At 34.4% G+C, this 27181-nt stretch overlaps 1 protein-coding gene across 7 annotated transcripts in view; it reads right to left on the reverse strand.

The window, feature by feature from the left end:
- Positions 1-27181, reverse strand: part of LOC149535311 (serine/threonine-protein kinase CTR1-like) — a 134779-nt gene that overhangs the window by 93297 nt on the left and 14301 nt on the right. For 2 of the 7 annotated variants that reach the window (XM_089803404.1, XM_089803399.1), the window contains exon 1: positions 13979-14458. The exons of 4 other annotated variants lie outside the window; for them this stretch is intronic. The gene's annotated coding sequence lies outside the window, so the exon portion shown is untranslated. Of the gene's footprint in view, positions 1-13904; positions 13926-13978; positions 14459-27181 lie in introns of those variants that run through there. One more of the 7 variants, XM_089803400.1, reaches the window with a different exon arrangement.

Consider the following 27181-nt stretch of genomic DNA (forward strand, 5'->3'; position numbering starts at 1 on the left):
TTGATTTCTTTCTAGACTTCATTGCATTAGGATCTTTTAATACTTCATGTAATGCTTTTAAAATCTCCTCTTGTACTACCTGACACTGTCCTACCATTAACTTAACTGCCCTCATCTTTGTCCTTAGCAATGGTTTGACATTCCGAAGTACATTGTGCATTTCATCATAACTAATTAAAGTATGAAGTTTACCAACTGTATCCTCTGTCATCTTTTTGTCTTCTGCAATTTCTCTCAATCTCCGTTCTTCCAACTTCCAAATAAATAATCAGGAATACTTCCTTGAAGTTATACCACATTCCTCTTAAACTTCAATAAGTAATAATGGAATTTTCAATTAGCCTTTGTTGGTCTTCATTGTATCTCCAATAAAATTTCTATACCCAGTCTAGATTCCCATCAGGCTCAATCCTTTATGTGACCTTCTTCAAGTCTGGCTTCCGTTTCTTCCTTTTAGCTGCCAAGTCCATGGTTGTTCTTCAACTTGTTCCTCAACTTCTTGTTTTGTGGCCTCTTCTTGATTTTTCTCCTTTTCTCTCTGATCCTTTTTTTCCTTTCCTCTTAACTGTGAGCATTGGTTTCTTGAAACTTGGGGCCAGGTTCCTTGACCTTCTACCTGGTAGTTATCTTCACTTCCTCTTGAATCTTTTCCTCTGTTTTGACTACTTGTCTTGATCTTTTGGTTCAGTTTTATGTTCATCCTCCTTGACTACAGGAGAAGATCTTGTAGATCTTCTTAGTGAATGGATCTTTGGAATAACCTGCACCTTGGTTAATCTCAATATCATCATCCTTAATTTCTTCTTTTGTTGTTGTTGTCTATGTGCTTATTCCCTCTGTGGTAGGTTCCTTCACTTGTTCACTGCTAGAAGCTTCAAGTTTTTCCTTTGCATGTATCTCACTAGCCTTCTTGGCCTCTTGCCACTCTTCTTTACTCATACCTTATTTCTTGACAATATCTTCCATGATCTTTGCTACTTTTCTCTTTCTAGTTCCACTATGCAACTGCTCCCTTACTGTACTTGATTTTTCTTTATAGGTACCCCATCTTGGGCAAGTAGGGTCTCTTTCTGATTATAATATTACTTTTGCATGCTCTCCAAGCATTCCCTTCATTACCTCATATCCCATCAGATGTATAAATACTTTTCTTGGTTCTATTGCCTCCATACAAGTGTAATTTGTTTCAACTTTCAACCATGAAGCAAATAGTTTCTTCATACTTCTCAACAATTGATCTTGGTATCCTTATCCTTTGTTTCATTTCCATCTAAAATCCTTTGACCATGCCAAAGATATCTGTTGTGATCATAGACTTGGTTTGCATATTGTAGTAATCAGTGATCAATTCCATAGTGCACTTATCTGTTACCCATGCTGAATGTGGCATATTAGGAAACTTACGTAAAATGTGGAAGAATAAGTACATAATCAGTGATCCAAATCTATCAGGCTAGTACTTATCATCCTTAATATTTTTAATCTCGCAGACATTGAATTGTTCTCTCTCAATAGCCATTTTATAGGTGGTGTGAATAAATTCTGTTGAAACTGCATTGTTCCTAGAGCTGTAGTTCATCTTGAATTGAAGGATTTTGATATTTAACCTTACATTTGTTTGCCTAATGTTAGATAGACTCATTCCTCTTCTATCCCATTTTGCTCCTGTCAATTTTTCCACTTCCCTCTTAACAAGTATTGTGGCTACTAGAATTGTACCAGTGTTGCTTAGGCTAGTTACTTTATGAATTAAGTCATTAGTTATCATTACTAGATAGTCTCCCATCCAGAACATGTTATCATGCACTCTGCTCAAAACTAGCTCAATCCACTCATGTTCCTCAAATTCCTCATAGCTCATGAATTGTAAAATGTTAAGGTCTCCTAGATCTTCAAGCCTTTCTTTGAATGACTTGTCATCATGATAAACTTCATCTAGGTCTGAGTAGATATCCCTATCCCTAATTGATTCAAATTTGCAGTGTATGTAAGCTCTAATGTCTTCTATACATAGAACGCCTTCAGGGGTTTGTGAGAAAGCACCCGCAAGGTAGTCTCCCATCAAGATAAAAGGATGTCTCTCGAATTAATACCTAGGTCACTCATTCACATTGAATACTTGTGTTATTGCCATGATAATCAATCCTTTAAACAACTCAAATTCCAAGCTTAATACTACTTCACAAGAATGGTAAATACCTCAATCAATACACATTAGGGCATTAACCAATTTTCTTCCAAATGCTTCAATTCACCTTCAAATCTCTTTGCTAGCTCCTTGCACAATCTCTTTACTCAAATGGTGATGAATGGTTTCGATTTCTACCCTTAAATCCTTTCTAAATTAAGTTTGCATTAAATTTGTTCAGTGAAATTGCCAAAAAATTGATGATATTGACAGAGTCCTTTAAATCTTTAGCGGTCTTCCATATCTCTACATTAGATTCTACGAACTTAGATTTAGATTCCATGATACTTGATAATGTTGTAATTGATTGTGCAAAACTTACTTCGATCATTTAGGGGTCTAGTGATTTACTTGTGAGAATTCCCTTTTTAGACTAAAAGTGTTCAATTCAAGATGAAGTAGAAAGTTCACTACTGGGCATTGCTTCCACCTTGTTCTTTTTGTTTTCCTTTGACTTTTCCTTCCATACTTGCATGTTCATTGAAGATCCTTCCCTCACAAATGTCTTATAGATGCTTTCTACCCGTATTCTATTCATATTCTCATTTATTCTATTTTTGATATTCATGTCCACTACTTGTTATCGAATCCATTGAATCTACAATATCTTGTTGTATGACCTAAGTTGATGCAAATATGACATGAAATAACTTCATTCCCATACTTTGGTCCAAATTGATTGATTTGTAATCTGCAATCCCTTGCAATACATCCAAAGTTGTTGCATTTGTAGCACATAGCTCCATTGATGATAATATTGTTCATTTCCAAAGGTCTGCTAGCTGCCATGTTAGTCCTTTCATTTGTCCTCATATTTGATGTTTGATTAGGCTTCTTGCATTCATTTGATTTATGTCTATAAAGAAAGCAATTGTAACAATAACTAGTAAAGGATTTAACCTCTAAGTTACCTTTGCAATCTCTCTTCATGTGTCCGAACTCATTGCATGCAAAACATATGCCATTGAATGGTCTTCTCTAATCGCCGAGTTGCCCAAACTGATTTTTAGTCTGACTGATTTGATCTGATGGTTGATTAGGTTCTTGTTCAAGTTTGTGCTCTTCTGTGATTTCTGATTCCTTTAATAATTCTCCTTCTATGTAACCAATTTCTATCATATCTCCTTTAGGGTTTTGTGTCATTAATTGTTCATCAAGCTTTTTTGTGCTTGACTATAGCTTCTCAAGACATTGCTTCATTTGTACAAGTTCTCCCTTCACTATACAATTATACTTCTCAAGCTCATCAAACTTTAAGTTAGTATCCTCAAGTTCAGATGTTACCTTGGTAAGCTTTCATTTCGGATTTGCATTCTTAATCTTTAGATTTGCTTCTGCCTTTTGTTTATCTATCATCATACTCATCCTTAGTGCTCTGATTTTATGTTCATCCTTCAGTATCTCATTTTCCTTCTTGAGTTTGGTAGTTGATTCACAATCCTTGATTTGTTCAATTAGTTCTTTCGTCTTGGATCTTGAATTCTCAATCTGACATTTGAGCTTCTGAATGAAATCTTGTGCATCTCTAAGCTTGACCTTCAACTTGTTTCTTTCATTATTTACCTGACCTAATTCCTCGAGAGTTGCCTCAAGGTTCTTTTACAAGTGATTTGTATCCATATCTCCCTCAAGTTGTTAAGCTCCTTCTGTAACTATGCTCTGATACCAATTGTTAGAAACAAGGAATACTGAGAGGGGGTGAATTAGTATTCCACAACTTTTTGCCCAAATATGGATATGAAATATTAACTTTAAACTTGCATAAATGATTAAATTGAAAGTCGATAATAAGCAAACCACAAAGAAACTCATAACACCATATTTTGTTAACTAGAAAACCCTGACCAAGAGAAAAACCTTGGTGGAGATGGCACCCATAAAATGATCCACTAATCAAAGTACCTTGTGAAAGGTTTTGACTATTTTAGGAATCTATTACATAGATGTAGTGTATTTGTCCTTGTTAGAGGTCTTAGCCCTATTAGGAGTTGTATTACAAAAGGTGAGCTCACTGCTCTTAAAACAATATTATACAACTTTGCAAGTAGTATAGAGAAATACCAAACTGACAGTGTTGATATCCCAAATATCTTATCAGTCATTTGTTATTATTTGCATCCAACCATGCATATAAACCTCTACTCTGCTCTAACCATCAAAATAGCATCTAACCAACATCAATAAAGTGCACATATCATAATCATAGCATATTAGAACTATTGGCATCTTTGCTAAACAAAATGATCTTCCTTTATATAGTTTTCTTTGTACAGTCACCCTTGCACTTTATCAACACATTACCAAAATCAAATATTACTTTCTGCTAGCTAAGGGTTAACATCTAGGATGTTGTCCCTACCTTGTCAAGTTCTTGATTTGACAAGTCAAATCAATTCCTTGACCAAATTGATCATACTATGGTTTTGCAATGTCAAACTATTAGTAGCATTTCCTTCCAAAACTGATGTCAGTCACAAAACTAAGCTAAGTGGCCTTAGACATATCATCTAGACTGTCCATATATTATCCCTCGAAATTGTCACCCTATACCTGCTTCCAATGAAGCTTTGCTAAAACAAACAATCTGCCTGTACATTGTTTTCTTAATTGACGCTTAGTCAATTTTCTTCGTGATCATATGTTAGAATTAATATTTATCATCAGCGGCCTTACCTTAGCATAATGTTGCCATGAATGACAACATCTACTAACTTATCTCATCCAACTTGACAACAATATCCAAGTCCAGATGACGTTTCAAAAATAATTTGAGAGGGAACACAAGCAACCCCAGGAAAAGGTGGCATTTGTTTCAATCTAAATTTGTTTAGAATGAAAGCCACGAGATATATGTACTCAATGGATTTTAGTTATTATAGAAAGCATTGCGTTAAAAGATTGCTTTATGGAATTACTGGTAAACATATTTGTCACTTTGACATTGCGTGATTTAGCCCAACGGAGTGCATGTAACAAACTATTTCCGATAGTTGGATAGTCCCTTGATATACAACCTTTCTCTGCATTAAGAGGGGTAGATACCTCGTAAGATGTAAATTTTGGGTTTTTTAAAGGTTTAAGTGAAAAATAAGTATTACGATTTATAACACTTCGTTCTTTCTTAAAGAATATACAAACTTTTAACAAGAACTCAAACTAATAAAGATTTAAACTCCGTCATGAATACCAATGAGCATGAAATGAAACAACTTCAACTTTCTATATCACAAGCACAATTTAAAGATACCAAGAAAAGTAATTGATCACATAGAATAGATTTTTAGCTGACTATTTTCCTTTACAAAAGAGAGAGTGTGAAATGTTATATCCTCATACGATGAACATAATTGATAAGAGCTTGAACAACCAAAGGTATTGAAAATACTTTCAAATTAACTTGGTTCTCAATACATGAAGTATACTACTATAATAAAATTATCCTATCAATTCTTCAAGTTTCAAAAAGTCCCTTTACAAAGCAAAATGATTCCTTATATAGACTTGAGGTTAAGAAACTACCCTTCAATGGTTAATAACTACCTACCAATCACGTGTTTTTGGTGAGGTTAATTAACCTTGCAAAAATTAACCAAAAATGGTCAACTTCTTAACCCTGACCAAAAGTGATGAAAGTTCTAATTACAAAGACGAAAATTTGAAGTGTATGACATTATATAGAGAGGAAGATGTTAAGCTTTCTGTAGTGACAAAGCATCTTCTTGTAACAACATTGTGATCTTTCTCAACTGCATCAAACACCCAACATTTCACTCTTTTTGAATGATTCCTTCGCATCTCAAGAATGTTATCTTTTTGAAATTTAGAATAATTTCTCCTTTGAAATTTGTAAAATGTCACAAATATCTCCTAGTGTCTTCTACAAGTCAGTGAGTGTCTGTCAATATGTATGACTGGTTTCAAATCTCCTGCACCATACGGAACCATGATTCTATATACCCATTGACAACGTTCTCCATGCATAATTCATGTCCTTAGAAAATTTATAATCAAAGGTCAACAAATATCTCCACACAAATAATGAAATGCTTTCATATTATTCAAATTGTGCAAGATTATGATGGAGAATATTGTTGTATCTACTTACACCCACCACTTGCACATGCTTGAAAACTCTATAACCTATCCATCAAATCCTCTTACTGTATATTGTGTCATGGTGTAGAATGGAGTTGTTAGGTTCATTAAAGATAATTTCTTGAGCATATTCATAGTGTCAACCAACCCTTTCATATTAACCCTTAACCAAGTGTGTCTTCTCCTTATTTCCCAATGATGGCCAAGGCTCTTTCTACTTCAAGATTTTGTCATTCAAGTTGATACGTTCACTTCAATTCCCAAATTTAAGTAGGTAATGAGATCACTACTTATAGCTCATTGATCAACTGCTCAAATGCATCAACATACACACACTAAGTTGTTGACTCCCACAAGCGATGCTTTGATGTGGCTTTATGCTTACCATCTGCAATAGCTTGGGAATTTCAAATGCTTCTCAATGATAATTCTGTCTAACGGTGAATCCCACAGTCATGTATCTAGTAAACTAACATTGCATGTCAAAGGCCATGCTTCGCAATCTTACTAGTGGATGCATGTATAGCGGTTTTTTTTGCCTTTTAAAATGTATCACATAGTCTCTCAAGGGCTTGAGTCTGGACATTATTAAGAAAGATAGTGACCCATTATTGACTCAGCGTCTTCCACAGTTCTATCTTGCACAAATCTCCTATTCATTGCACTATATGAGATTGCACCTTCTTGGGGATAATCAACAACCAATTCTCATGTTTTGATGAACTTCATAAGATTTTTAAATCTCTCATGTGTTATTGAGCTATTAACTATTACAATTTGCAAAGGTCGGAGTATGGATTGCACATTGCCAACTATATATTATAACCAAGGTTCCTTTAATGAAACTGCATTACAGTAGCTTCGTTGTTCCTCCCATCTCTTTCTATTGATGAATTTCCACGTGTTATTTATTGTCAAATGGACCTATGTCTACACTTTCTTGTATGCCTAAGCCTACGATTTGGAGAGTTATCCTCGATAATTTTTCAATTTCAAACACGGTTCTCCATTTCTCATTACAAAGGCTAGATAATTGAGTGTTTCAATAACATCTTTATACCTGGATGGATTAGAGGTACTCTGTTAAGTTGATGAAGTGATTCACCTATTCTCCCTATCTACGCAGGGAATTTCTTAATTGATGAGGTGCATGATGACTTGTTTTACGTCCACTCTTTGAGAATGTTGTGTAAATGACCCCAAACTCAATCTATATTGGTTGTGCCAATCTCTCTGTAGCCTGCTATAGAATCCTTTATTGGGCTACACATTCTACCAAATAGTTTGCATGCCTTGTCTATACTGCCTAATTGCATTAGTTGACTAAGAAGCTTTATCAATAAGAAGCTTCATACAAACACCCATCCTCCACAACCATTCAAACGCCTTCCATTAAATATTGGTCACCAATGTCAAAGAGATGGGTAAAGAAGTAAAAAATGGTTTCAAATATTGTGATGCAATTTTTCCCGAATTCAAAAGCCACCAACAATGATTGGGATGATATAAGTACAGGAGTAATGAAAGATTACTCTGACCAATAACGAAAACCACCACATTCACCATTCAATTTAGTTTGTCTACTGCAGTTAACTTGTTTAATACTTTGGCATCGAGCAAGCAATATTGCATTATACAATCCTCCATCTTATCAAGGATCATTGTCAACATTTGATATGTAATATCTTTGGTTTCACATTTTTGTTGGGAATTATATCAAATGGTTCATGGGCCTCCACAACTTGACTCATGGGAATGGGTTTGCTTGCCTTCTTGCAAAGCTCTAGCACTAGCAGCAATGGTGAGAATACTAACAAAGGAGATATCAATTAGCGTTATATTTTCATGCTTCATTACACAGAATAGATGTAAAGCTTCCTTTTCAAAGTTGTGTTGCGCATAAGGAACAATCATGATATTCCATGATGCAAAATCTCATTCGCTCATTTCCTCAAAAACACTTGGCGCACATTCTCGATTCTCATACACTTGGCATACAGAATAGAAAGGTCATTGCTTGAGAGAAAAGCTTCAACGCATCTTCATTGTAATCATTCTGACCATACCCTGCAATCATGGAGGTCCAAGATGAGATCTCTTTCCGACACTTGGTCGAACACCTCATGAGAATCCTTTGTAAACTTTAACATACCAAGCTATGATCATATCTACACTTTTCTCATGAGGTCAACAAGGCATGCAGATGAGAAATTAAGGAGCATGATCTCACATATGTGCGGGCTAGAGGTGGCCATTATATGAACACATGTTGCAGATGTTTCCCTCATCACATTAAAGAAAGAAGACTCCTCACATGGACTGCCCAAATCAATGGAGATCAATCCCCTAACACTCAATAGACCACAAGTTGGAGGTGAAGCTTGGTTGTCTTGCCTTGAAGATTTTGAATGCCATCATCACCTGCTTTGAAACAATTATCTATTGGGTGGAATGAGATGAGCAAGTGCATGGGATTTCCTTGAATGATGTTCAATATGCCATAGCTTCTCATCTTCAAACCATCAATTTCATCCTTTCATGTCTAGTATGCATTTTCCATTATACACCCACCTCTTATCATCGCTTTGAGGTAATTCATCTCTCATTTCTTAACCTCCATTAACTTGGAATAAGAGGTCAATAACCATTTACAAAATACCTATTTGAGATCCAATCTTAACCTTTTTAGTTTTGGAGGTTAAGCACGTTTGGGATATTTTTCTTATCTTTTTTTGCGATGAGAGGTTAAGATTTTGAAAGGAAAAATGCATTTTGAACTTGAACCTTAACCTCTTAAAGATTAAAGGTTAATGTTGCCATTAAAACATGTGTTTTGGCACCTTCCATTAACCTGCTACAACATTTGACTCGGGAGTCGAATTTCAAAAATTCGAAGTGCTGGGCGGAGCTGATGACAAGCCAGAGGATTTGGAATCGTGAGACTACCAAAAATCGGATAAGCATCTGACCAATTTAAATCTTGAATCCAGACGTTCCTTTGCATACTATGACTGAAATTTTTTGGATTTAGGTATGGTAAATACTAGGGCAACAGGAATAAAGCTCTTTAATAGATTTTTGGTTGGAAAAGTTGAAACAAATAAGTTCCAAGCACTAAAATAGACTGCAGTAATAATTTCTAGTGATGTTTTAATTTCAAAAAATTATTTGAATAATAATAGACTGCAATTATGCAACAAACAACCAAAGCCATTCTCCAACAAGAAGTGTCAAAAATGCAATTTTATCATCATCACTCATTTTTGAAGAACCTTCCAGATCTATTATAAAAACTCTAAATTCAATACAGCTCCTCTCTTATCAATAAATCTAAACTTTTTTTAAGACATTTAAATTTTATGAGCTTTTTCTTAAAAAAATCAGATATCTTGGAAAATTTATTAGGAGATAAGCTATGTTCTATTATTTTTTAGAAGTATAAATTTGGTATTGGTGCAATGTTCATCTTATTATAATATTAGAATTTTATGTAATATATGGCCTCTTGATAAATCTTGAAAGGCTTGGTATTTTGCCAGGTTTTCATTTCAAATAGAAGAAAATCTATTCATATTTAATTTATTTTTTAATATCATTCTCCCGTAGATTTTTTTAAGTTGTAAATCAAAGTAGAAATTAAACTTTTTATGGCTATAAATTAAAGAGAGAATGATTATTTATCAACTATTTATCATAATGCTTGGATGATTGTTGAAGTATTTGAAATTTTTTAATACGTAAAATTTGAGATCAATATCTTTTACTTGCGAAGTAAACTACAAATAACAAAAAGATTGTTTTCATATACATCATAGATTTTTCATTGGAATACACAAAATATAAAATTCCTATGTAAAAGAAAAATAACTGATAAATCGGCTTATCTTTTGTTCAACATTAGAAGATTTAGCACTGCAAATTGTGAGCAGTTGTGTCAATCTATGTTTCTTTTGTCTTAAATTAAAAAGTATTTTTTTGGGGTAATTTAGGGCTATCTTTTGAAGTTGTTGGTCCACACGATTTAAGAGGGCAGTTTGTAAGTAGGAAATGTTGCAAATGAAAAAATAATTATGCTGAGAAGCATATACAATGGGAGCAACAAATCCCAGCACGAGAATATGCCAACGAAATACGTTATGTAAATAAAAAAGATTTGATAGTAGCTACAAACGAATGATTTTTTTAAAAACCAAATTAAAATAGCAAACGTCATTTGGCATTTGCTGCTATTTGAAATTAAATAAAAATACCAAATGTCATTTGGCATTTGGAATGGGTTAAAAAAATAAAATTAAAATACCAAATGCCAAACGGCTTTTTTTTTTTTAATTGATAAAAGGCCATTGGCCTTGATAACAAGAATTTCTCCGTTTTAATTAAGTATGAAAGCATCAATGTAGGTTAGATGCCTCTGATTTTAATTCAAATTATAACAGTTTAAAGATACTCCATCCTTGCATAGTTCGCAAAACTTGTAATCCATCACTACACTGGTTCCTTGAAGAGCGTTAGAGCATGTAATGTCCCCTTTTTTTGGGCCATTATATTTCTGTGTTACTAGCTCACTTCGCCTAGGTTTCGGGGGCAAAAAGGTTCTTTACGGGGTTCAGTTCAAGGTTTGGCCTAGACATTTCCAGTTTCAAACCCATCAGAGCAGTTTTGGCAGTTTGTCCAGATGCTTACTATTTTTAGTAAGTAAACAAAGCTCAGTATTTTGGTTATCTCAGTGTTGGTTTGGAAGCATCTCGTCGAGAGCTTTCCAACGAGCTATTGCACGTGCTTATCCAAGTTCATTTGGTCAGTTATTTTAATGCCTGATGATTATATGGTTTACTAAGTGACTATTAAAGTTCAACTTGTCACTTTATTTAAAACAAAGGGTACTATGTTCACTTAAGTGACTAAAGGACAAAAAAGGGTGCTTTATCCCACATTGCTTAAAAGAGCATGCATCACATTGGGAAAAGTGATAAAGGTACAACAAGCTCCACATGGGGAAGTCATGAAGATTATAATGTTTAAAACAAATATTAATTTGGGAGCTGGAAACAGTTACTGGTTATCTCTTTGAGGACGCAAACCCTTCAAGAAGCATTTGAAGGTTGGACGCAAACCTAGCCTTCTTACAGGTTTTATCTACATTTGCCAATCTGACTATTTTTGTTGTTTATAAGATTGGATCATTTGGATAGTTGTATGTTATTGTATTGCTGTTGTCTAATACAATAACGTTATTTGGCAACTATTTGTGTTAATTCTTGGTTTATGTATGTACTTCTAAATATTGGAGGAATAAACAATCCTTTCTAAGTTTTCTTGTATGCAAATCTACTGGTTACAAATCGATTTAAGTTCTGGAATTTATATGGAATATTGGTTTTCTGCTCGGTTTTAAATCTGCACTTTAATATCAAGGGTTTTTGAGAAAATATCGGGAAAGGGATACTACAGTGGTATCAAAGCCGGTTTTCCTGCCAACCTGTGAAATTATATCAGCAAATGAAATACAAGAAATTTTATGAATCCAAAATATTCATAATTCTAGTTGCTTAGATGTGACTGGGTGAACTCAAGGACGAAAACCCTTGAGAAGATTTGAAGCTAGATGTAGCCCCAGTCTTCACATGGAATTTCTTTGATTATCAGTTAGAGTCATTTGAGATGGGATCTTGGGCAAATGAATAGGGAGAAAGGAGTCTACTGAAAACTGGAGCAGATCATCTAGACACCTGGAAACAATGAGTCAGCATTTAGAAGGAATACTCCGCAGACATTGAAATTCATTCTGTAAGTCTGTTATTATTGTTGTGACTTTGGTACCTGTTAAAAATCACTCTCGACGGTATGAGGTCAATATCAGTTGTAGCTCATCTGGCGGAAGGTCACTTTAGATGCTTGAGAGAAATACACGTTTGAACACCATTACGAGCTTGGTCACGAGTAGTAGACATTACTTGCGATTACACGGCAATGGGAGCTATTCTCAAATACTCTCCACATTGGCATTAACCTGGGGACACAGCATTGCAAAACATTACCTCCAATACGGGTAGTCCTCCAGTACCACATGACGCAGAACAGATTGGGGGTGAGTCGGCATGCGGTATAGTGGAAGACGTAGCTCTGTCACAAGTCGAAACATTAACTTGCTGTAATAAACCAGGCAGATTCACGGCTAGTTGGAAGGACGCTATTGATATTTGTGATTGGAGGAAGGTTTTATTGGTGTCATAGGTTACTGGGGAATAGAGTTTTTCTAAGAATGTGTAATCTTCATTAGCCTACACGATTTGAAGAGCAGACAAGAACTTTCAAAAGTGTGACAACTCCTACCTCCTTCGTAACAAGGTGTAACCACGGAAGGTTGGCAATGGGATATATGAAATGCGAGTCCCTTTTGTTAGCTGCAGCCTGGAAAATTATGCGTAATGCAGACCATGTTCAAGGCTAATTAAAGGGTTGACAGCCACCGGAAGTTTGGAGGAGGCCTAGTTGTATTCACAGGTAGACGAGTTAACAACAGCAATGTGCCCGCATCCTACCACAGGTCAAGCAGCATCTTCCACCACATGGCATTCGGCACAATACTAGAACAAGCGATAAGTCGGGTGAGGGCTGAGTAGCGTGACCGGCTAAAGATTGAGAGCCAACACGGATGCCTATAAGATACGCCCCCCATTGCTCGGGTCTGTTCCTAATGCATTCACTCTATATTTTTATATTGAATCATGATCATTAAGGAGGGTCTGCTTACTATGTTCCTCTCAACATATAGTTAAGGTCTACTTATATATTGTCATGTATGCAACAATTAAGATTACCAAATATTAATCTCATAACATCTTTATTTGGTTGTGTACTCTATTATCGCATTTTATGGTCTTGGCTATAGTAACTAGTAATTTATTGTGTGTAAGCTGAATAATTGCTAAGAACTGAGTTTTCACATCAACTATTTGACCAAATACTTCAAGGTCAATTTGGAATTTGTTGTTAAAAAATAACAGAGATTATTATAGGCTTTGGCACTGAGAATCCAATAAAGATCAAAAAAACTGCACTCAGAGCTATACAGGACAGTATTAAAGCTGAAGACTCTTTTGTGGTTTTAGTGTAAAGGCAAATGATACTTGCAACAAGAAGCAACTTGACGACAATATAAGGGTTGCCGCCACAAGGAGCAGATATAGTTTGATGATAATTTTAATAATTTATTGAGTGGAAGTACATAAACAAAAATTCAATCACTGAGCAAGTCATTGGTATTACAAAAATCTGCAAAAGAACTCATTCCCAGGAATAGCCTACAGAGTTCGGGGTCTCACTCACATACACATCGCAGCAGTAGAACATAATCAAACATTCAATGAGAAAGTCATTGGTATTACAAAACATCTGCAAAAGAACTCATTCCCAGGAATAGCCTACAGAGTTTGGGGTCTCACTCACATACACATCATAGCAGTAGGACGTAGCAAGGCAGTAGGTGGTTGGAGTACAAGACTGAGGATGGTTTGAAGGTTTTATCATTGGTAAAACTCGCCCCAGCTTACCCACAACATCACGGTTTGTATACCTACTGATGGGACTAAGATTTCATGGTAAATGTTTGATGAAATACCTTAAGCCTAGATCATAACTCCTTGGTCAGAACTTGTGAAGTTTATTACAGTGATTGGCTTTGAGTCAGAATACCTTAAGCCTAGATCATAACTCCGCTGACAGTGATGGTGTTGTAAGCCCTGTGCTTGACGTGGCTGGGTAAGTACTTATGATGGTTCTCTCAAATTATGTATGCCCCCTTAGATCTCCATCCTTTATGTTTTCTAATTCTTATTCCAAACTGCTGTGTATAGATTATTTTGTGAGTGTCGTACCCCTTTTCCTTCCCTTCGCTGCCAACTCATGAGCTCTCTGCGATCCAAAGGTTGGATTTATGGTGTCCAATCTATGCTCGATGGAGTCCCTGCATGATGGCGTGTATTATTACTTGGCCTGCATCTTGAGTATGATGTTGAAGGCGTGGACTGTCCTTAGTGCATGCAGATTTGTTGATGCAATTAATGAGGCTGTCTCCTCTTCTTGCGCATGGAGATTTGTGTGTTGCTCTGCTACTCATCTCCATTATCTCCATCTACTTCCCTATTCCTTATCTGTCTTCCTTCCCTTATACATATTGGCAAAACTCCTACATGACAGGTCATGCCATTTGGATTTATTGTTGTTATGATTATTGTATTTACTAATTAAATTATCTCTTTATTGTTGTTATGATTATTGTATTTACTAATGAAATTATCTCTCTTGTATACTTTTCTAGTTTAATATTATGATCTATTACTATTTGTTTGAATATTTTATATTTAAATTTGTAATCATTGATAATGTTTATGTTGATAAATAAATTCATTATTTATTAACTAATTATTTAGTATTGATGATATTATAGTATATAATTATATCATAATTATATTATTATTTATATAATTATATAATTTACATTTTGCTACTATATCAATTGATATAATATTATATTATATCAATTTGATATCTTGTTGATAAAAGATATATATATATATATATATATATATATATATATATATATATATATATATATATATATATATATATATATATATATATATATATATATATATATTTAGTATTATTATTTAATATTACTTGTTAACTTTAGCCTTTGAAAAGGGGAGATTACAGATTCCTATTGTACTATTTCACCATTCCGGATTTGAGAAGATACATGACGGGTTACATCGGCAGAGGAGTAGAATCTCATTCTCAAGGCAAGTATGGGATCCTAGCATTTAGTTTTTGCAGGAATCAGCGGATTGCTTGAGGGCAAGTAATCTTTGAGAAGGGAAGCTTTGTAATGTCCCCTTTTTCTGGGACATTATATTTCTGTGTTATCGGTTCACTTCACCTAGGTTTCGAGGGCGAAAAGGTTCTTTACTGGGTTTAGTTCGAGGTTTGGCCTAGACATTTCCAATTTGAGACCCATCAGAGCAGTTTTGGTAGTTTGTCCAGATGCTTACTATTTTAGTAAGTAAACAAAGCTCAGTATTCTGGACATCTCAGTGTTGGTTTGGAAGCATCTCAATGAGAGCTTTTCAAAGAGCTATTGCACGTGCTTATCCGAGTTTGTTTGGTCGGTTATTTTAATGCCTAAAGATTATATGGTTTACTGACTGACTATTAAAGTTCATTTAATTTGTCACTTTATTTAAAACAAAAGGTATAATGTTCACTCAAGTGACTAAAGGACAAAAAAGGGTGTTTTATCCCACATTGCTTAAAAGAGCGTGCATCACATTGGGAAAAGTGATAAAGGGACAACAAGCTCCACATGGGGAAGTCATGAAGATTATAATATTTAAAACAAATATTAATCTGGGAGCTGGAAACAGTTATTGGTTATCTCTTCGAGGATGCAAACCCTTGAAGAAGCATTTGAATGTTGAACACAAACCTAGCCTTCTTACAGGTTTTATCTACATTTGCCAATGTGACTGTTTTTGCTGATTATAAGATTGGATCATTTGGATAGTTGTATGTTATTGTATTGCTGTTGTATAATATAGTAACGTTATTTGGCGACTATTTGTGTTAATTCTTAGTTTATGTATGTCCTTCTGAATATTGAAGGAATAAAAAATCTTTTCTGAGTTTTCTTGTATGCAAATCTGCTGGTTACAAATCGATTTAAGTTCTAGAATTTATATGGAATATTGGTTTTCTGCTTGGTTTTAAATCTGCACTTTAATATCAAGGGTTTTTGAGAAAATATCCGGAAAGGGATATTACAGAGCACAAATTATTAATTTAAAATTTATTCAAATTTTTAGATATGTAAACCAGATCAGATTTATTAATCCTTGACAAAAACGATAATTGGATCATGCAACATTCAAATTTTAGATATTTGAATTAAGTATAAATAGACACTAACACATCCTTCAATATTATCTTCAAAGTCCATATTGGAGTACATTTTAAGGAGATATATATAAATGTAAATGTAAAGTTTGATAACTCATCGAAAGGATCGTTTGACCTAATTAGTTCAAGGCTTATGTTGTCCAAATTTTCCCAAATCCCAATCATGCAAACATTCCAATTTTAGATATTTGAATTAAGTATAAACAGACACTAACACATCCTTCAATATTATCTTCAAAGTCCATACTGGAGTACATTTTAAGGAGTTACATATAAGTTTGATAACTCGTTGAAAGGGTCGTTTGGCATAATGAGTTCAAGGCTTATGTTGTCCAAATTTTCCCAAATCCTGATCATGTAAACATTCAAATTTTAGATATTGAATTAAGTATAAACAGATACTAACACATCCTTCAATATTATCTTCAAAGTCCATACTAGAGTACATTTTAAAGAGTTGCATAAGTTTGATAACTCATCGAAAGGATTGTTTGGCCTAATTAGTTCAAGGCTTATGTTGTCCAGATTTTCCCAAATCCCAACCTAATCTTCATTCATAAAGCAGTCAATCCAACCAAAGAAAGGCAAGAATCTTGCATGCAGGAAGTGCATTAAAAAATTAACATTTCTTCTAATGATTGGTTTTCATTTTTTGAACCATTTATGATCTGAAGTAAACAAAATGGGGAAAAGAGGCACATTTCTCCTACCATTCAGGTTTATGTCATAGTTGCATGGTCTAGGAATCAGACGTCCTTCATTTATAGTTATCAAAACGTTCTCCAAGTCTTCTACATAATAAGTCGATGCTGAATTTTTCAAACTCAACCATATGCACCATTGCAATAAACATTGAAGTTATATCTATCGACACTTGATACCTATCAATATTGAAGATGAATTCTTTAAAAGAATTCTATAAACTCCTCTTATCACCAAAAAATGAGTGAAGAGAAGCATTTCTTTAATGCTGAGACCTGTGATCAGTTCATCAAAAGCAAAGTAACGAGAATCGGAATTGGATCGAAATTGACAAGGCTGAATCAAATAGGCCAATTTAAAAAACCCTTGAAATTTAGAGATTTTTCACAATTTAAAACTTATTTCATGCACCCTTTATTGAATATAACTTAAACATACTATAACATCGTCAAATAGAAGCTAACATACATAAGCATAGAACATAAATGATAAATCCATCACATATGTAACTATGTTACACATAAAATGTAAATTGTAGCTGAAGTAAATAGAAATCATAGGATCATGATGAGTCAAATCATAGAATGTATGTAAGATGAAGATCCATAAGACATCAAATCATAAATGTATGTAAGATGAAGAATCAAGATCCATGAAATATGTCTATCAGTATTTGTAAATGTATGTCTATTACTATCTGTAAAAGTGTCCTTTTTTGGTGCTCTTCCTTCTTGCTGGTTGCAGACCTGTGGTTTTTATTTTCTCTTCTTCTCTCTCACTGTTTCTCTCTTCTATTTATGCTAAACAATTAGAAAGCCCTTTAGGGTTAAAACTTAAAACAAAGAGGAAAGGCAAAAAAATTATAAAAAGATGTATTCTTATTAAAATTTGACTTGACTTTTTCCCTATCGGCCGACCGATTTCTCACGATTAATAGAGGTGATTCATGCGATTCATGCCATGAAATCGTTGAACTGATGCCATGACTCGAATCGCCGAACTGGCAATTCAAGCAATTTCATGGCGATTCTCATTACTATGATCAAAAGTCATTTGGGAATCAAGCCCATGAAGCCTTATTTTTGTTTCCATGCTTGGACCTATCCTAAACATGTCCTATAATTATCATATTTATAGGAGTACACCATAGAAAAAGAAAGAAGATGAGATTCATGGAAGGTGAAACGATTAAAGATGTGTGTTGGATGACAAGTAAGGTGAAATGTCACAGTGGTCCATGACAAATATAACCCTCACATCACTAAGAAATCTAATCTTATATAGATGTCCTTTGGGATTCTTCAATTAGTTCCTTTGCTTAAAAAAAATTAATCTTCTATAGGTCTACTTATTATGCGAAAAAACCTATTGCTATAAAACTAATAAGCTATATTTTTTATTGGAAGGTTAATACTGGATAAGTGACAAACCATCCATGTTGCAGCTACATGAGATGTACATTTAGAGAAGAATATGGATGTCTTAATGCCGAATGCTTCCACCTTATTGATATATTCTTAGAATTTTCATTCTGAGGCTATGCCAACAAAAGGGGAAAGCATCCCACCTTAAGAAGAATAAGTTAGCAATATATTTTACGAAGATACTAAAATGAAGACAGCAGCTAAAAACTAAAAAACTTGAAAAAAGGAAGGGGAAACAACAAATCTAATAGATATAGACTCAAACTAGGTAATACTAAGGCAAAAATATGATAGCTAAGAGGGCCTTAATGAAGGGGATGAGGATTCGACTAGACAGCCAAGGCATCAAGAGTTATCTTGTGCAGGAAATCCTTACTAGGAGAACTTACTAAGGATAAAGATGAGAGGAAGGATCCCAACATACGTAAAAAGGCTGCTACTAAACGAAGGCTAAGCATTTTATGTCTAATGAGAAACAGAGATATATGACTACACTAACCCTGTAGGAGAAACAAAGAAGAGTGGGTTTTGGTGATATTGTTATGTTTGGGAAACTCTGTGATTCTCAAACACATGATATCAGCCAAAAACCCTATCTACTTTCAAATCTGAAAAAAGAAAGGAAACACCTACAGAAAACATATAGGCGACATCTTCATAACCTTCCTGACAAAGGCAATCCGAATGAGACAGATAAAGTAAAGTAAGAAGGGAATAAGCATCTCAGAGAAGCTAATAATTTTTAAGCTCTAATAATAGAAAGGAGTCAGAGATACAGTTATCGATTGTAAAAAGCAGTGAAAAAGGGTTAAAAAGGAAAGGATTCACAATACTTAAAAATACAGCACTTAATCAAACACCAGGGATGAAAGCTAATTACCATAAAGGAAGGTAACTCTTAACATTCAGACACTATTGGTATCCAAATATTCTAGAATCCAATAAAATTACTATTATTAAATCAATATCGAAGATTAGATGAGTATCAAAGAACACAAATTAAGAAACTTTCCTTGTATTCGTAACTGCTATACTAATCCCACCTTTTGGTTTATGGAAAATTGCTCACCAACATCTCAACAACATGTGTGATCTATTATATAAAGTATGCAAGAATCTTGCTATATTCATTTCTTAGATATTTGTTTATTGACTCATGCACTATAGATTTCATTCATAAAGCATATCTAATCTCCAAGGAAAATAAATCTCAGAGATCAGTATAAATTCTCAGATTTTTGAAAGATTAAATCATACGCTTTTTAATTATATTTTCAGTTCCCACTCAATAAATAATCTTTATGTTTAAATTTTCCTGCATGCCACAACATTTGATGGGAAAACTTCAAACTAGAATTGATGCGAATATAAAATGGACATTTTTTATTATACCAAGATCTTTTATTGATCATATGCCTCTAGGTTTCAAAATCAGAGTTTTATTTGGATCATGACTAAAATAGTTATCTTATCATAAGCAAATTTATGAAGAGCTATATGGTGACGTTACTTACAGCTTATAAAAAGCTTACTATTATACCAAAAATTGTTTGGCATACTGAGCTTAACAAAACTTCTATCATGACCGTCATTCTTAATATTAACATAGATGATAGAAGACAAAACAATTGCAAAGGTACAAGTTTCCTATCCAATAGTGACTATTAATATTTTTAGAAAAAATTATATCCGATCCTTTATACGAGGTTTGTAGTGCCTACCGCTAGTTTAATTTTCATGTTTAATTGCCGAATTCTTTTAGGCTAGCTTTATGGTTATGTTTTATGATTACTAGTACTTGGTTACCCGATTTGATTTGGATGATATTTCATACTCAGCTGATATATTTGATGAGCTACTTGATACGTAGTTATTTCATGTGTTCACAATTACTCTTTTGATGATGATACGTGTATGTTCATATAGTGATTTTCAATTACCTCATGATGATGGATAGATGGATGGTTTTATTCAATTTCTATTAATACTTGCCCCATGCTTGTATGCGTACGTTGTACATGTATGTTTTATTTTATGTTTGACGTTTCTGATGTGGTTGAGGGAGGCAGTCGTAGTCACCTGCTAGTCTTGGATCTACACGATGCACCACTCCCTACCATTGCCTGTTTAATTTAGATTTCTATGTATATGTACATGCTCAAATTTTATGCATATTGCAGGTATCGGGCATCAACTTCCTTGAATTGCCAGGATGAGTGTGCCCTATCGCAATGTCTCAATGGTAAAGAGGGGAGATAGTTCTTGAGTCTAAATCCTAACCCTAAGACAATTTTTCTAGAAAGTAGGACAAGTATCTAAGTTATTTACCCTTTTGAATTCGTCAAGTGACGTGAATTCGAGGTCTTGACCCTCTGAGTTTGATTTAGTACTCTATCTTTATAATGGGTTTTCTTATTTAGTTTTGTGGGTCTGTTGTGATTTTCAATTATAATTAAATCAAATTAAAAGAGTATTAAATTATTTAATTTAACAAAAAAATTATTTAAAAAATCAATATTTAATTAATTGAGAAATTAATTAAATAAAAGAACTAAATTTAAAAGGTTTAATTAAAGTTCTAATTTTGGCGTAATTATATTTATTTAATTTAATAATAATTTATTTAGGACTTTCATTTTTATAATAAACTCTAAATATTGTTAGTTAAATTGATAAATATATTATTAAAGGCATCTTGTGATTTAATTAAAGAGAAAAAATAAATTAAATAAAGTTTATTTTAATTTAAAACGCAAAAAATTGAATGAAATTAAAATAAATCAAAATAATAAAAAAATGGGGTTTGCGTGTTTGCAAAATTGAAACCCTAAGGGAGAAAGCTCTTTATTAAGAAATTAGAGCTTATTTCTCCACACAGATTTGGAGGAGAAAATTTTGATAAAGAGGGTTTTCAAGAAGTCACGAATTCCTTGCGAGCTCCGAGCATTCGTCTGGTTAGCATTAGATTGAGGTAGGATCTTGTTGAGTTTTGCGGAGTTATTTCCCTTTGAAATTTTACTGTCTTCTCCGTGTTTGTATGGATTTATTTTCAGAATTTATTTGGCTTAAAACCCTAGTGTTGATATTTATTGTTCTTTGAAGATGTCTGTGAACGAATTTAAAATTGGAAACCCTTGTTTGAGAAATTCAATGATTCGTAATTTGATTGAATGAAATCAGGATGGGATTTGAAAAAAAAACCCAGAATTTAGATTTACAAATTTGACTGGTTGCGATTATTTTCCCTATCAAATCTATTATGAAAATTTATTAAAAACATATATATATATATATATATATATATATATATATATAAAATTACCATAGTAATTAATAATTACTGTGATAATTATATTATATATAAAAATGAGAATTTTATTGAAGAGGGCATTGTTTTTAATTTGTTTTTGTTATAAAAATAAAAATAAAATTGGTTTGAAGGTGGGGCGGGGACCACCAAATCCCCAACCCACCTTGCGGCTGCGATCTGCAAATCGCACAGCGGCTACCGCAGCTTTACAAAGCTGGCCGATGGGCCTTAAACGTTTATTGCAATTCAGTTTTTTTTATTATATTAAATTTTATTTAATAAATTTTATAATATAGTTTTGTTTAATATATATAATAAATAATAATAATATTATTAATATTAATAAGTAATTATTATATTATTTAATTTAATATTTATTATTACTAATAATTTAATATAAAGATTTTATTTTTTTAATCAATAATAGTTTTTTATTTTATTAATAAAAGAGTTTTTACATCATTTCAAAATAGGCTCCATTGGTTAGCCTTACTTTCTACTATACACTTCACTTAAACATCTTCTACCTAAACATTCTATAGCTTTATACATCGATTGCCACTTTAACATCTATATCATTTGCACGGGTCACAAATTCATCTTAACTTCACAAAAACGAAAGGCTTTAAGCCTTTATGCCAGTTGTCCTTCTATTCTTTCCCCGCTTCCGCCACCTACAACTCACACGATTCTCATCATCTTCCATGAGGCTACATTGCACTTCCATCATTTCTTCATACCTTTGGCCTCTACAAAACAAACTTTTCCACCATGCCAATTCCTATTCTACTTCTTCAAAAAAACTTCACAAAGGAACATTTCCAAAGGTATGTTGCAGGAATTCTTTGTTTATCGCTTGCACTTTATAGATTTCCTTGTCGTTGTTTATGGGCTTGTGAAAACAAAAACGAAACAAAACAAAATTACCTCTTACTGTCACCACTTCCCTTCAATCCTCCACCCTTACTGGGAATCTAACGCGCACCACCCATTGTCTCTTCCTCTTCCCCACGCTTCTCCGCTCCTTTGGATGGGCAATAAGGAGACCCATCACCTTTCTTCCCTTCCTTTCTCTGAATTTGCCAATTTCCTCCACTAGCTTTGCCCGTGCCACTTTAATCTTGGCTTTATAGGTGTCTTTGTCAACCCCCGTTAGCCACCAGACAAACCCAAATTTTCCACATTTTCTGCCTTCCTCTATATTCTCAAAGCATTCACTATAGTCAAAACCCTTTCCTAGCCACGCCCATTCTAGCAGGGAATCAATCCCTACAATCAGGTCCACTGGGAACAACATCTTCATTACCCATTCAACTTCCTCCACAGGGAAATGTCAACTCAAGGCCCCAAGCCATCACCATTGCCGCTATGTTGACATTAATTTTCCAATGGTGAGAAGAGTTTTGAAACAAATCCCCCAACATTTCCTTCACTGCATCTATGACTCCTTGCGTGGGGCAATTCAGTAGCAATTTCAACCTCATTCTAAACCGGGCCAAACAGAGCTTTCTGCTGTCTTGACATTTTAAAAGTAAAGGTAGCTTCCATCGTTTCCTATTTTTTCTATCACTATCACCACTGTTTTGATTTACTATTCAAAATATTGAAAAAGACCTTTCTTACTCTACTATTTAAAATCTGTCAGTGGGTTCCTTTCTTGTAAATCTTCCCGACACCACTTAAATTAATCATGCTTTTTTCTGTTTGTGTGTCCTTTCATTATGAGTCCATTTATTACAGATTTCCCAAATTTGTTCTTTCACTTTTGCTAACAGTCCTTCATGACGTCAGTTTCCTTGCGTTCACACACCCTCTAAAAACACATTAACTTATAAAAGCCTTAGTCATTATCACCTAATCCTTCCCAATGCCTACACCATTTGAAACTTGACATTCCTTCTGCCAAAAAGCCTGCCGCCCATTTTGAAAGGGTGTCCGCTTCTCTATTAGCTTCTCTATAGACATGACAAATTTTAAAATCCGCCAGTGCGTTTAACTCTTCATTTACACAACCCAACAAATTTCCTAAGTGTCATGCTGAAATTGAGTTGTTTCTTACGGGTTGTACTACAACCATCGTCACCCTCCAAAATCACTTTACCTCTTCCTACCTTTTTACAGATTTTATTGCCAAAAGTGCAACCTCAAACTCTGTTTCATTGTTTGTTCCATTAGGTAATCTTATTGCACCAAAAGCCAATGTCTCCCCTAAATGGTCCCTAATAATACATCCTACACCTAATTTTCTAGGGTTTTCCTTCGATGCCCCATCAAAATTAACTTTGATCCAACCTTCTTCTAGAGCTTCCCACTTTGCACATTCCCTCTGATTTACCTTAGAAGAAATATTCCCCTTCGCTCTGGCCACTCCAATTTTTATCCAAGGCTACCCTTTTTTAATAGCTTTGTCACAACTCATAAACACATATTTTGACATATTTTCCCTAAACACTACAGCACTAACAACTTTTTCTGTTGAATGATCAATCCTTTTCATTAATTGGTCAATTGTCTCTGTCACTTCCTGAAAGATCCTCCTATTCTTCTCCTTCCACACTTCCCAAATGACAATCGAGGGACTCACCTGCCAAACACATTCAAACAAATTTCTCCTCGTCATCCTTGGCCACAAGATAAAGAAAGCCTTAAGAGAAGGGCTCCATCTTTATCCACATTTGGTCTCCATCATTTGACATTTGCCAAACCAACTTAGCACCTAGGGCAATGTTCATATTGTTCCAATCTCTAATTCCTATAGCTCCAAAAAAAATTGGTCTGCAAATTTTCTCCCACTTAAGTAATGGACATTTTTTATCCTCTCCCACACCACTCCAAAAGAATTTCCTCATCTACTTTTCCACTGTATTAATCACCTTCTTCAGGATTTTTAAGCACATTATTGAGAAAATAGGCATAGCTGAGACTATAGATTTTAGCATCAATATTCTTCCTGCAGAAGATAACCATTTACCCTTCCATCCTTCCATTTTTCTAAAGCACTTTTCAGCCAAACCCTTCCACACTTCACTTCTATTTCTCCCCTAAAATAAAGGGATCCCCAAATACCTGTTTGGCAAATATCCCTGTTTAATATTCAGAATTCTACCAATTGCTACTCTTTTATTAATAGGAGTGTTAAAGAAAAAAATTCAGATTTTGCCAAATTTATTTTTTGTCTTGAAACATTCCCATAGATTTCTAAAGTCTTTCTCATCAGTCTTGCTTCCTGCTCTAAAGCCTCCCCGGTTAAAAAAGTGTCATCCACAAACTACAAATGTGAAATTGGGTCCACACCCCGAGCAACTTTAACCCCTTTTCATAATCCTCACTCTTTTTCCTCTTATCAATCTCCCTAAAACTTCTGCCATAATTATGAATAGGAAAGGGGATAAAGGGTCCCCTTGCCTAATACCTTTTTCTAACTCAAAGAAACCTTGGGGGCTTCCATTTACCAAAATAGAGAATCTGACAGAGTTTAGGCATCCCTTAACCCACTATCCATTCCTCATTGAAACCAAATTTTTTTAGAACTTTGAACAAAAATTCTCCAGTTACCTCATCATAGGCTCTCCTTATAACCAATTTCGCCATCATTTTGCTGAGTTTTTTTATTCTTATAGAATGCATCATTTCATGATCAATTATCACTCCTTCAAAAATATATCTTCCTAGAAAAAATCCACTCTGTGACTTTGAAATGATATCATTTAGAACCAACTTTAGCCTATTGGCAATCACCTTCAAAATGATTTTATACAAGATATTGCACAAAGATATAGGTCTAAAATCTTCAAAGGTTCTGCACTCTTCATTTTTTGGAACTAAAGCAATAAAAGTATAATTTATATCTTTCAGAACAAAACAATCTCTTTTGGACTCTTCAACCATCACCCAAATTTCCTCCTCTATGCAATCTAATATTAATCTGAAAAAACTCCCTATAAAGCCATCCGGCCCTGGGCTCTTGTCTTTTCCTAAAACCCATAGAGCCTTTTTAACCTCCTCTCTTGTGACATCAACACTTAACATTAAATTTTTCCTATCTGTAACACAAACTGGAATGCACTCCAAAACCTCATCTGCTAAGGCCTCCCCCTCAACCTCCACTCTCCCTCTTCCTTTGAAAAAGTCTACCACTTCATTCTTTATCAACTTTGGATCACTTAGCACTACTCCTTCAGGGCTCTTGAGGGAGAAGATCTTATTATGAGCTCTTCTGATTTTAACTGGGTTGTGGAAAAACTGTGTTCCTATTGCCCTCCTTCAAACCAAGTTTCTCTAGATTTCTGCCTCCAGAACACTTCTTCTCTCTGAAGGATTTCTTCGTATTCCTTTTTTAGCTTATTTTCTTCTTGGAAAACCTCCTCATTCATCCCCTATTGAATTATTCCTTAATTCAGGGTTTTAAAAGATTCTTCCAATTCATCTTTTCTCTTAAAAATATTTTGGAAAGACTCTTTGTTCCAAACCTTCAGCTTACCCTTTATATGTGGTAGCTTCTTGAAAATTTTGAAAGCCTTATTACATTCCCATTCAGGGGCCTCTTTCCACCATTGTTGAACCATCTCTTTAAACCCATCCGCCCTTAGCCACATTGTCTCAAATTTGAAAGGGCACCGTTTAGGAGCACACTCTTTCTGAATTCTTAGGCTTCTAAGAAAGTGGTCCAAACCATAGTGGGTAAAATTTCAGCTTCAACCATCCAATCCACCCTTCTCTAGTCCCCCCCTAAAAGGAATCTATCAAGTTTTTTGGCTATATTAACAAACCCTAGTCTCCTATTATTCTAGGTGAATTCCCCCTATTTAAAGGGAATATTAATTAGACCATTTTCAACTACAAGGCTTGAAAAATCTTCTTGTTTGGTTGTTTTCCAACCCTTGCCCCCTTTTTTCTCTTCCAAGTAGAGGATAGCATTGAAATCCCCCCCTCCCCAAAATAGTAATTTCATCTTATAGAATTTCTAAAACATCTGTTAAGGTTTTCCATATTTCCCTTTTCTCTCAACTTTGAACTGGGGTATAAACATTAAGAACATTAAATTCAGATCCTAACTATTTTGAGGTTACCTTAATCCATTGCTAATTCTTTCCCATCTACATTACAGTTCCAACCACTATATCCAGATTCCATAAGACACAAATCCCTCCCGAAGCTCCCTCTGCTACAACCCACTCACTATGCCATCTTACAAACTTCCTCTTAACACCTTCCACACCTTCAACTTTTATCTTTGCTTCTTGCACTAGGACCACATCCAGTTTTGCTTGATCAAGACTTGTCTTGATCAAGCACATTTTGTGAGGGGCATTGCATCCCCTGACATTCCACGAAAGGATCTTCATCATTTCCAGGAGGGGGTTTTTCCCCTTCCTATTTTCAATTTACTTTGGCCCCTTGCACTTCCTACAATTTGGATCAATGCATTTAGTGTTCTCCCTCTTTTTTGGCTTTTCCGGATTTGGGCTTTATGCTTTTTACTTTCTATCTTTTCAATGGTTCTTT

The sequence above is a fragment of the Cupressus sempervirens genome, chromosome 10 (assembly GCF_028749045.1).
Source record: "Cupressus sempervirens isolate cs-2001-9-10 chromosome 10, ASM2874904v1, whole genome shotgun sequence".
Taxonomy (NCBI): Eukaryota; Viridiplantae; Streptophyta; class Pinopsida; order Cupressales; family Cupressaceae; genus Cupressus; species Cupressus sempervirens.